This window comes from Cryptomeria japonica, chromosome 10, assembly GCF_030272615.1.
Source record: "Cryptomeria japonica chromosome 10, Sugi_1.0, whole genome shotgun sequence".
NCBI classification, from domain to species: Eukaryota; Viridiplantae; Streptophyta; class Pinopsida; order Cupressales; family Cupressaceae; genus Cryptomeria; species Cryptomeria japonica.
The window spans coordinates 650452878-650463447 of record NC_081414.1 but is presented as its reverse complement, the minus strand read 5'-3'; positions in this window follow the sequence as shown (position 1 = coordinate 650463447).

The window sequence follows — 10570 nt, the reverse complement described above, 5'->3', positions numbered from 1 at the left end:
GGTGTCAATTGAAAACAATGATGTACTCACTATCAGTTCCCTGTTGGATTCCCCTTTCTTCTCCTCTGATGTTTTAACCTTTATAGCTTCCTCACTTGCACTGGTGGCTTCACCACTTGGTGCAGTCTCAGTAACTGTCGGTTCCTCCCTAGAAACTATAACCTCATCTTGTAAATTTGTATCTGGAGGACTGTTGTCCTCAAAATTAGTAGCTTGTACATTATCAACCTTTACACTCTTTGTATCTACCAGTATCTCAACATTTTCCTATACATTTGTATCTACCAGGGGCTTAATATCTATTATATTAATGTTTTTTTAAAATTGAGGGTGAAGTACCCATAATACCCTTTCCTTTTCCTTCAATCGAGATGTCTGCAGTATCTGTCTTTGGTTCCGATGAAGTATAAAAAACATGTTTCTCTTTAAAGAACTTAACCCATGCCTTGTGGGTTTCCTTGATTATCTCATTTACTCTACCTAACATAAGACTGATTATTATATGCTTGTTAAATATTTTCCCATCTGCAACCTCGAGTGTCTTATCCATCTCCTCTGGAGCAATAGAAACACAAACATATAACAACTCTTGTATCTTTATATGCATGTCTTCTTGCATTGTTGATAGTCTTCTAGCATCTAAAATATCATACAATTGTGTCGGTATTTGGTTTTCAATTTCTATCGAGGATTTCTTATAGATATCCAAACAAACAAAACTGATTCCTCTACCTCTCTTTGTCCACCATTATCTAAATGTTCATAATAAAACTGTACATTCTTTAACATACCATCTTTAGTAATCTCATCAACTAACTATGCACAAGTCTTTGGTGGAATGATAGTTACATTACCATATTCAATGTCATCCTTCTTCTTTCTCCTTCCAGTACTGGATGGGGCTCAAGGTGTCTCTTTTGGTGCTCTTCTTTGTGCCAGTACCCTTATAGTAACTTTTCTAACTGGTTGCTTCTTAGCCTCTACCTTAGTTTCTTTAGTTTTTTTCCTCAATACCCTTTTAAATGCCAAGGGTTTGTCATCTTCAGATGCAGATTCAGCTGCAATAGGTTCAATGAACATTTCTGGTTCTTTTCTCTTCCTGCCTTTCTCCGGGACAACATCAATCAATGATGTGATGTCCAGTGAAAGCTTTTCAACAAACTTACTTTCCTTACCTTCCTGCTTCTCTCTCTTCTTTCGGTTGAACTCAGTTTCAACCTCTTGTGTCTTCTTCTTAGCAGTGCCAAATTTTTTAATAGTTTCATCTACCGATGCATCAATTAGCATTTGTGCATAAGCATCAAGAATATGTGCATCAACTTCATAACCCATTTCCTTGATCCAAATCTTATAGGGCCTAACAACTTCCATCAAAGTTTTATCTTTCTTGACCATGAAGCATATGTCAGTTGAATACTTCTCAACAATGTGCTTGGGAACCCTCATCCTAGAATTCATATCCTTTTGAAATGATTTAAAATAACCCCATACTTTGTCATCTCTCTGACTACCCAATATAGCAATTGACTATTTTAGTTGCCTCCCTACCAGGATATTGAATTCCCATTTTCTCTTCCCAAAACCAGGCATCTCATTGATGAAAAATAGCATTAAACAGACAATTAGGTTACCATACTGGAAAGTTCCTTTCTTTTCTCCTTTAATCTTTCCTAGGTTAATCAACAGTTCATCCAACATCCAACCACATAGATCCAAATTCTCATTCTCCCTCATCATTTTATGAGCTGCATAAATGAAGGAGCTAGAAATAGAGTTCATTTGGTTTGATTGTGTTAGCTTGAAACCGATGACCATTATTCTGAATCTGATATCTATTTCGGTGATAGTATTGATCCTCATTGACCGCTTGTCTGATGTTGCACAGGTAATCTTGTTGACCTAATCATTTGAAACTTTCTTCTCCAGATGTTTCCAACCTATGGTAAACAAGTGATTGCCCTGATGGCCTCTTTCATAATCTTATACGGTCTATCTAACCAAATAAACTCTCCATGCACCCTACTCAAAACATACCTAATGTTTTCATCTTCGAATTCCAGAATGTCTAGAATTCCGATAAACCCTAAATCCACAATATACTAGTATTCGAGCTTAATCTTTCCAGAATCTCCCATTAAATCATTCATGTACATGCTCTTAATATCAGTCATTCCCAAATCCTTAATATGATAGTGAATGTAATCCATTACATCTTTGACATACATGAGTCCTTCCAAGACATGGGAAAAAGCTCCAACCGAATCATCCAGGGTAGCAACATGCAGATATCACATGAAAATCAGTTTGGGATGGTCCTTAACCTCAACAACAGTCAAATTTGCAAAAAGATAGGTACAAATGATGATCCTGCTTCCATAATTGAAGATAAATACCTATGAATCACTACTGGTGAAAGATCCTAAAGACCGCTTCCAATCACTGGTGAAATCTCTCAAGATGATATCGATCACTCTGATTTGCCTTAGACTTCCTCTGAATCAATCTAAATCTCTCTAAATGCAAAGTGATCAGAAATGAAGTGAATTCGACCTTTTATCCTCCAAGAAACCCTAATCTTTCATTGACATCAATGAATTCCAGTGGAAGATACCGGATCTCAATCAAACATTTCCATCCTGGATAAGCATCTCCAATGTCTAGAACATCTTTCAGAACCTCTTCTTGGGGAATATACAACATCTACATGAATTTTGCCTACCCCTAAGGCATCTGCCTTAGTTACCAGATGAGCTTCATGTCGATGCAGAAGCAATCTCCTCTATCAGTTGAGTAACCAGTGCATTACCATTTGTTGATTGTTCATCAGTCTTCCTGATGTTGGCATTTCAGTAGAAAGAAAGGTTGATATTCAGTAAGGATATTGAGAAGGTTGTTGGAGATTATTGATATAACTGAAAAAGGATGATAACTATCTTTATAACATTATTTTGTCATTGATGTCAAGAAATTGATTATCTGATTCAGTATGATGTTGCCATATCTTGAGAAGATTGATTTGAAGAGAATTAAGATGTCAGTAAAGACACAGAAAGAATGTGATGAATAAGAGGAGGAATAAGTTATTCAATGGGCAACTATTATCGAGTTAGACAATGATGAGATCATGATGTTTAGATTGTTTTGATATCCTACATATGTTGTTGATTGTAAGGTTAATACTATACTATGTTACTGAGCAAAGAACCTAGTCGGTAAACCCTAAGGAACCTAGTCAATAAACCCTAAGGTTATCGATATCGGTTATTGAAGGTGGAATGTCTACCGAGTAAAGTTTAGTATTTACTGAGTTGCAACCGAGTTATGACAGATCGCATTGGCTGGATAAAAGCATTATTTAATGAAGGACAATGATTAGCTGGAGATGAATAAATGATTGGTATGTCATGCATGAAGTTTGTTAAGGATCTATGGTAAAGGAAAATTGGCAGGAAGATCTACAACGCAGATTGAACCGCAATAACCTTGTGCAAGTTCCAAGAAAGGAATGCAAGTCTCGAGGTGAGGTAAAACATTTTCAGATTGAAAGGATACATTGAACCTAGTCAAGTTTGAAGATCTGATGGCTAAGATTGATCATGAGAAATGTGATAAAGGAGATTTAGCAGTTAGCAATTGTTTATAAATAAGAAATTGTTGATAAACAATGTATGTGGGCAAGTGTAAGCATAGGGATGCTACATAGTGATTACCGAGCATAGAAGCTTGAAGACCTGTTTGAATAACAAAGTAGAGAGCCCAGCAGAGGAACAAGATAAGTCCTATGACTAGATTGTTTTGAGCAAATAAGAATTTGCTTTAGCATTTTAGATGTGAAGTTGCAAATACATTTTATTACTATTATTTTGTAAGTGACAGAAAATCTCTTAACTGAGTGGACTTAACAGTCTTATTTGTAAACCCTCCAGCAAGGTAACATTCTAGTTGAGTGTTTGAAATCCTTTAACAAGGTCACTTCTAACAAAGTGAAGACCCTAACAGATCTGAGGGAAATCCCTTAACCGGGTCACATCTAGCAATGTGTTTGTAATCTTTAACAGGATTTGCTTTTAACCGAGCATACTCTAGAAGAGTATATTTCTTAGTGGGTCTGAAATCCCATAGTGGTTTTTCCCTATTTGGGTTTCCACATTAAATTTGGTGTTATGAGTGTTATGATGATTATGTGTTCATGAGTTAGCATGTTCAGCAGTTTTTGGTTATATTGTTGAAGTATATGTTACCGAGGTTGAATCTGTTGATTTTATGGAAGATTAAGTTTGTATGATTCACCCCCCCCCCCTCTCATCTTGTTAGCTATTGGCATCTGTACTTTACTTTTAGTATCAGAACTTACACCTGACCCATCTCTAGGTATGATATTTCTGAATTTCATTAACCTTCTCTTTTCCTTTCTCATTTGATCCTCCATTAGCAACCGGTGGATTTCTGCTTCTACAAAACTTAGAAATATGTCCAACCTTATTACATGCAACATTGTTCTTTCGAATTGCTTTGCTAAAACTAGTGCAATTGCTTGACCTGCATTGATTAGCCATATGTCCAAATTTTCTACATGCATAACACTTAACATTCATTCTACAATCTTTTTTCTTATGATCATACTTATTACATTTAGAAAATTGACCAGGAGCAGAATCAAGGTTCTAATTTTCTCTGTTTCTACATTGCCTAGCCATGTGACCAAATTTATTACAAAAAAAGCATCTACCATTAAATTTATAAGAATTAAACTACCTTATCGGTGCCTTAAGGTTTTGATCTTCATTTGTTGTACTGGAACTCTGTCCTCGTTCAAATCCAAGTCCACTGGAATCTCCATTCTGCCTTTGACTTTTCAATAACTCATCTAGTTGTGCTAAACTAATCTTGAATTTTTATTTATACTCACTTGCAATAGTCAGATCATCTCTCATAATTATCATTTGTCTCTCAATATCTTGTTCATTACTCTAGGATTGTACTAAATTATTTCTCAACATGTCATTCTCATTAACCAACCTTCCACATTCTTCAAATTTGTTCTTCAAAGATACAACAAGATTTTCTTCCTTTTTCTTCTAGTCCTCAATCTATTTAGACATCCTCATAGTTATAGCTTGCATTTCATTCCTCATAACCATGTTCTACTTACTCAACTTCAAACATCTCTCATTAAGTGCATCTTTCTCATCATTATCCTTATTCTGCAAAAGTTCCTTCCTCCTACCCTGAACAAATGACTATCTTTCCTGTAGGACAAGAATGAATTCCTGTAGGACAAGAATGAATTCCTGTAGGACAAGAATGAATTCCTGTGCAAAATTCAATTCATCATGTAGATTCAAGATCTTCATTCTTTCAGCATAGTAATCTTCAAGTGTCACCTCAAGTTGCTTCTCCAAACTCATATCTATGGATTCCGAATTTAGGATCTTCCTCAAGCTGTTAAACTTCCTTCGAGGCACAAGACTCTTATACCAATTGTTGGAATTCAAGAACACTGAGAGGGGGGGTGAATCAGTGTTCTACCAGAATAATTAAATTTTAACCTTATTAAAACATGCATACACCAACCGGTATACCGGTACATATAGAATTTAAAGAAGTAAAGCAACCAATAAGCCAATCACATAAATGAATATCATAACACATAGAACTATATGTGGAAAACCTCAAAGAGAAAAAACCACGGTGGGATTTGTGACCCACAATATCAATCCATTAGCCATATGAAGAGATATTGCAAAATATAGGGGCCTGCACTTGTAGGAAGGCTTACAACCTAGAGCACACTTCTCAATCAAAAAAGGAGCCTCACTGACTACATACAAATCCAAACTACTATCTAGAGAAATGATTGAATTGCAAAGATAGAATCTTCTATTCCTGAATATAGTTTTGGTTAAGCTTTGTCTGTTCCGGTCTGAAACCCTTAACCTTATATCGGAATAACCTATTACAAAAATATCCTCACATACATAATCTCTCTCATATATTTTGCATCTCCTTCATTATTTCCTTCCTTATGCTTATTCAGATGATATATCAAAATAATCTTACCAACTAACCTATATACCCTTTATAATTTATCATGCCTTATGTCGGCTTAGAAAAATAATTACAATATCAATATACATGTCGGCTAGATAACATAAATACATGAATATGAAAAACAATTGCCAATTCTAGATCCAAAAGATGTCAGCCTCCAATACCAATAACCTAATTCTAAACCATGTCGACCTGCATTGTCAGTGACCAAAGAATTCCTTCCAACCTGTCGGTGCAGGTGAAATGTCTGTGAAGTGCCTTCCGGTACACAACTAACCCAAAATATGAAGCCAGAATAAATTACCATGTTGCCATCAATGACAACATATTGAAACCAACTGAGTGTTAATTGCCAATAGTGTATCCATGCTTCTTCCTTTCTTCTCATGAGCTCATAGCTTTTTTATTTGTAGTTCATGGATAATGGGTGATCTTGCTCTTGTATTTGATCGCTTGTGTTCTTGAGATGGCATTTTTACAAAATGATATTAGTGGTTGATACATTTTGTTATCGAGGTCTCTTCTGCTAGTTAACTTGAGGTCTTGTTTTTGGTTTTTAGATTTTGTGTGTTGTGTGTCTTTTTCCTTTTTGTCTTTATTTATCTTTGTTTGCCTATTTATTTTGTTTTGTTTTGTTTGCCCTTTAAGATACTAAGACTGGTGGCTTGGTTCCTTAAAATTAGTGATGTCTTATACTCCTTGTCATTATGCTCCTATTACTTGTCTCTTTCATCGCTTTCATCTACTTTACCATGAGTACTTACATAGGCTCATAATCCCATTAAAGTGGGAGCTAGATTTTTTTGAATGGTTGAATGGTCCAAAATACTAAGAGAGGGGGGTGAATCAGTATTCCCTCAAGCAATACAATTTTTCTTTGATATAAACTTTAATAATCAATCTCATCAACATGAATCAACTTATGCATAATAAATGAAAGACACATCCACAACATAAACACCATATTTTTTTATGTGGAAGAAACAACTAGGAAAAACCACGAAGAGGGTTAACTCTCAAGATAATATTATAGGCATCTAAAAATGGTCATCGCTTGTGGTGTCATACTTTAACATGTCTGTGTGACCTTCTTTTAGGGTTTTTTGCATCTAATTGAGATTTATTGTGTGTGTACTTGATCTTTATCATTTGTCAACATCTTTTCCTTCTTCTGCATTATTTCTTATTTGATTTTAAATTCTCTCACATTTCAATTAGGTCTATTCAATTTCATTTTTGAATTGAAAATCAGTGGTCATGATCAACTTATTATGTCAACTGGACATCGTCAACCCTACTCGATGTCAAATTAGGGTTTTTTTAGATCTTTATCATTTTCAATCAATTATCAATCATCCTTGATCAATTATCAATCAGTTTGAATCATTTTGCATCTCATTCAGATATCAATTATCAGTCTCCTTATCAATTTCGATCGATTCGCCATCGATATTTTTTCATTTGACCTTTCATCAAATCAACCTTTTTGTTAATCTTTGATCGATTTTTCATGAATCCCAATTAATCATCAAACTATTGTCAACTCTAGGTTGATTATTCATTGGTCCTCATGAGTTGTCGTCTATTAAATCAATCTTCTTAACCAATTTGTCATTGGTCTTTGTCAATCAATATTGGTTCCATATCATTATCAAGTCTTCATCAATTGTCCTCTATCAATTTGATCTCTTTGTCAATCATTGTTGCATCAATATCGCATCCTTGTCGTTCATCTTTCTAATCATGATCAACGTCATGTATCTATTGCATTAATTATTTCATGACCTAATCGTAACTTATTTCCTCTCTCTTATATCTCCTAGGGTTTTTGTAATTCTTTAGTTATTAAATCCTACTAACATTCTTTAGGTTAAGTGAATTTATCCATTTATCCTAAGTGTCCTTTATTGAGTTACAATTAAACTAATTATTTAATTAGCTAATTTGTTTCCTCTTTTGTGAGTTAATTAAAAAATAAAAAAATTGTTAATTAATGTCACCTAATTTTCTAATTTTCCTTTTTCTCTTAATTTTCCCTACTAATTTCTCCTTTAATTTGTCTCCACTTTTTGGGGCGAATTTCTCATCAATTTTGGAGATTCTTGCCCTATAAATTGAGTCCTTTTCCTCATCAATTTCTAGCCACAATTTGAGTACCCTTACATTGTCACTTTCAAATCTATCTTTTGCAACCCAACTTGCTCTCATTTTCACTTGCATTTGTAGGTGACACCAACATAATTTGAAGGAGAAAGAATGCCAATGGAGGTCAATGAAGGAGATTTCTGCAAAATTGGTTTTCTTTTGTGTTGAATCTTGTCTTTCATTCATTTGTTGAGTGTATTAGACCTTAATTTCATAGCAATTTAGGTTTTCTAGTTACCTAATCTATTGCTTTAATGCTTTTAACCAAATTCCTAGTTATAGTGTTTACAAAAAGGATCATTGTCATATTACAATGACTTACAGCCGGATAGCTCACTGCTATAGAAGTAATAAAAGAACTGGGGAAAATTGCATCTACAAATGCATGAGATCAATTCCAGGTTAGCTTTGGTAACAACACAACTTCTTGCAGTAGATCTGATAACGAATCTTTGCAACACCTTCTTCAATTTGTCTGCACCAACACCACTACAATAGCACACTTCATCATACACTTTCGCATTCACATGTGCACACCTTCACTCTTACTCATAGTGTCTCATCCACACTGACACACACTCATATATTTTTCACACATCAACTTATATATATATGTGTGTGTGTGTGTGTGTGTGTGTGTGTGTGTGTGTGTGTGTGTGTGTGTGTGTGTGTGTGTGTGTGTGTGTGTGTGTGTGTGTGTGTGTATACATGTGTATATATATACATGTGTGTGTGTATATATACATGTGTGTATATATATACATATATATGTGTGTGTGTGTATACATATATATGTGTGTGTGTATACACATGTATATATGTATATATACATGTATATAGATACATGTGTATATATGTATATACACATGTATATAGCATATATATATACATATACATATACATATATATGTATACATATGTATATATATGTATGTATATGTATATATACATATATATGTATACATACATATATACATATATATGTATATATATATATACATACATATATATATGTATACATATATGTATATATATATATATACATGTATCACCGGTAAGCACATACACCAAGACATTAAGTTGGCCAAGCATTAAAAAGGATCTATACAACAATGCATCACTTGAATCAACGCATTACATAATTACTGGGACCAAAAACCTGCCTTGAACAAACTTTATTGGCCTCAACAGTCTTGTACACGCTACCTTTCCAACTGCTGGAATACACGCTTCAGCTACCGGAGTAAAACTAGGTCATTCAAACCCAAAACACAAACTTCCAAGAATACAATCAACTTCCATAAACATACTTTGGCCACAATATTCAAAGCATGAAGACAATAAATTTTGAAGAACAACAATTATATATCATATTGTAATAATGTAACATTGGCACACCTCACAAACATTCAGATAGTAATTCAATTGCCACAACCAAGACCAAAAACTTGTCCTTATACTTCATACATACATATCTTCCACTGATGCTGAACATCACATACATACATGTCTTCCACTGTTGCTCAACTTGCTACATTCGAACCTAACCAAAATATTAATATATCCAATTGGATCACAAAGTTTGACATCAATGAAAAGCATTCACACAAATCTAACAATCTCCCCCTTTGTCATTGATGGCAAAACGTTTTCTCAAAATGGAAACTCGCTTGCCCTTATATACATCTTCACATTACTTCTCCCTCTTTCAAAACTCAAATAAAAATTCCTCTTTGTATTTATGTTTCTCCATCACTCCATATTTCACATTTCTCCCCCTTTTTCAATTTATTCCCCTTTGACATCATGGTCAAAGGATATCTTCAACAAAAAAGTGTCAAAATTGTGCATCAACAAGAAAACATCTTAACTACTCTTCTTCTGAAAAACCTGCTTGTATTTTTCTTTGAGTTTTGAAAGGAGAACCTTCCAAAAATTCACAACCAATTTGATACTCGCCGATAAAATTTCAGTTTCAACCAACAAATCAAAAGCATGGGTTAAACTGTCTGGAATGGTAGGATATTGTTCATATTATTTTGCATCTCTAAGGAGTCTGAAAAATTGTTCTAATCTAACTTCAAAAATATCTTTCACCTTCCAAAAGATATTCACAATGTCTTATTTCTGACTTTGAAGTGATAATAGCCCTGTCTGCAAAGAATCTATCTTTTTCCTCTGATTACCATCTTTACCACTAAAAATATCAAACGCTTTTCCAATAGAGTTCAATTCAATTTCACTAGATCCAATTTTCACCTTATAGTTTTCCATAGTAGCCAACCACTAGAAACAATACCTGTACACTCTGTTTTCATTTTCAATGCAGTCCTTCATTTCTTTTATGCATTGAGTCAATCTATTATGAGATCTA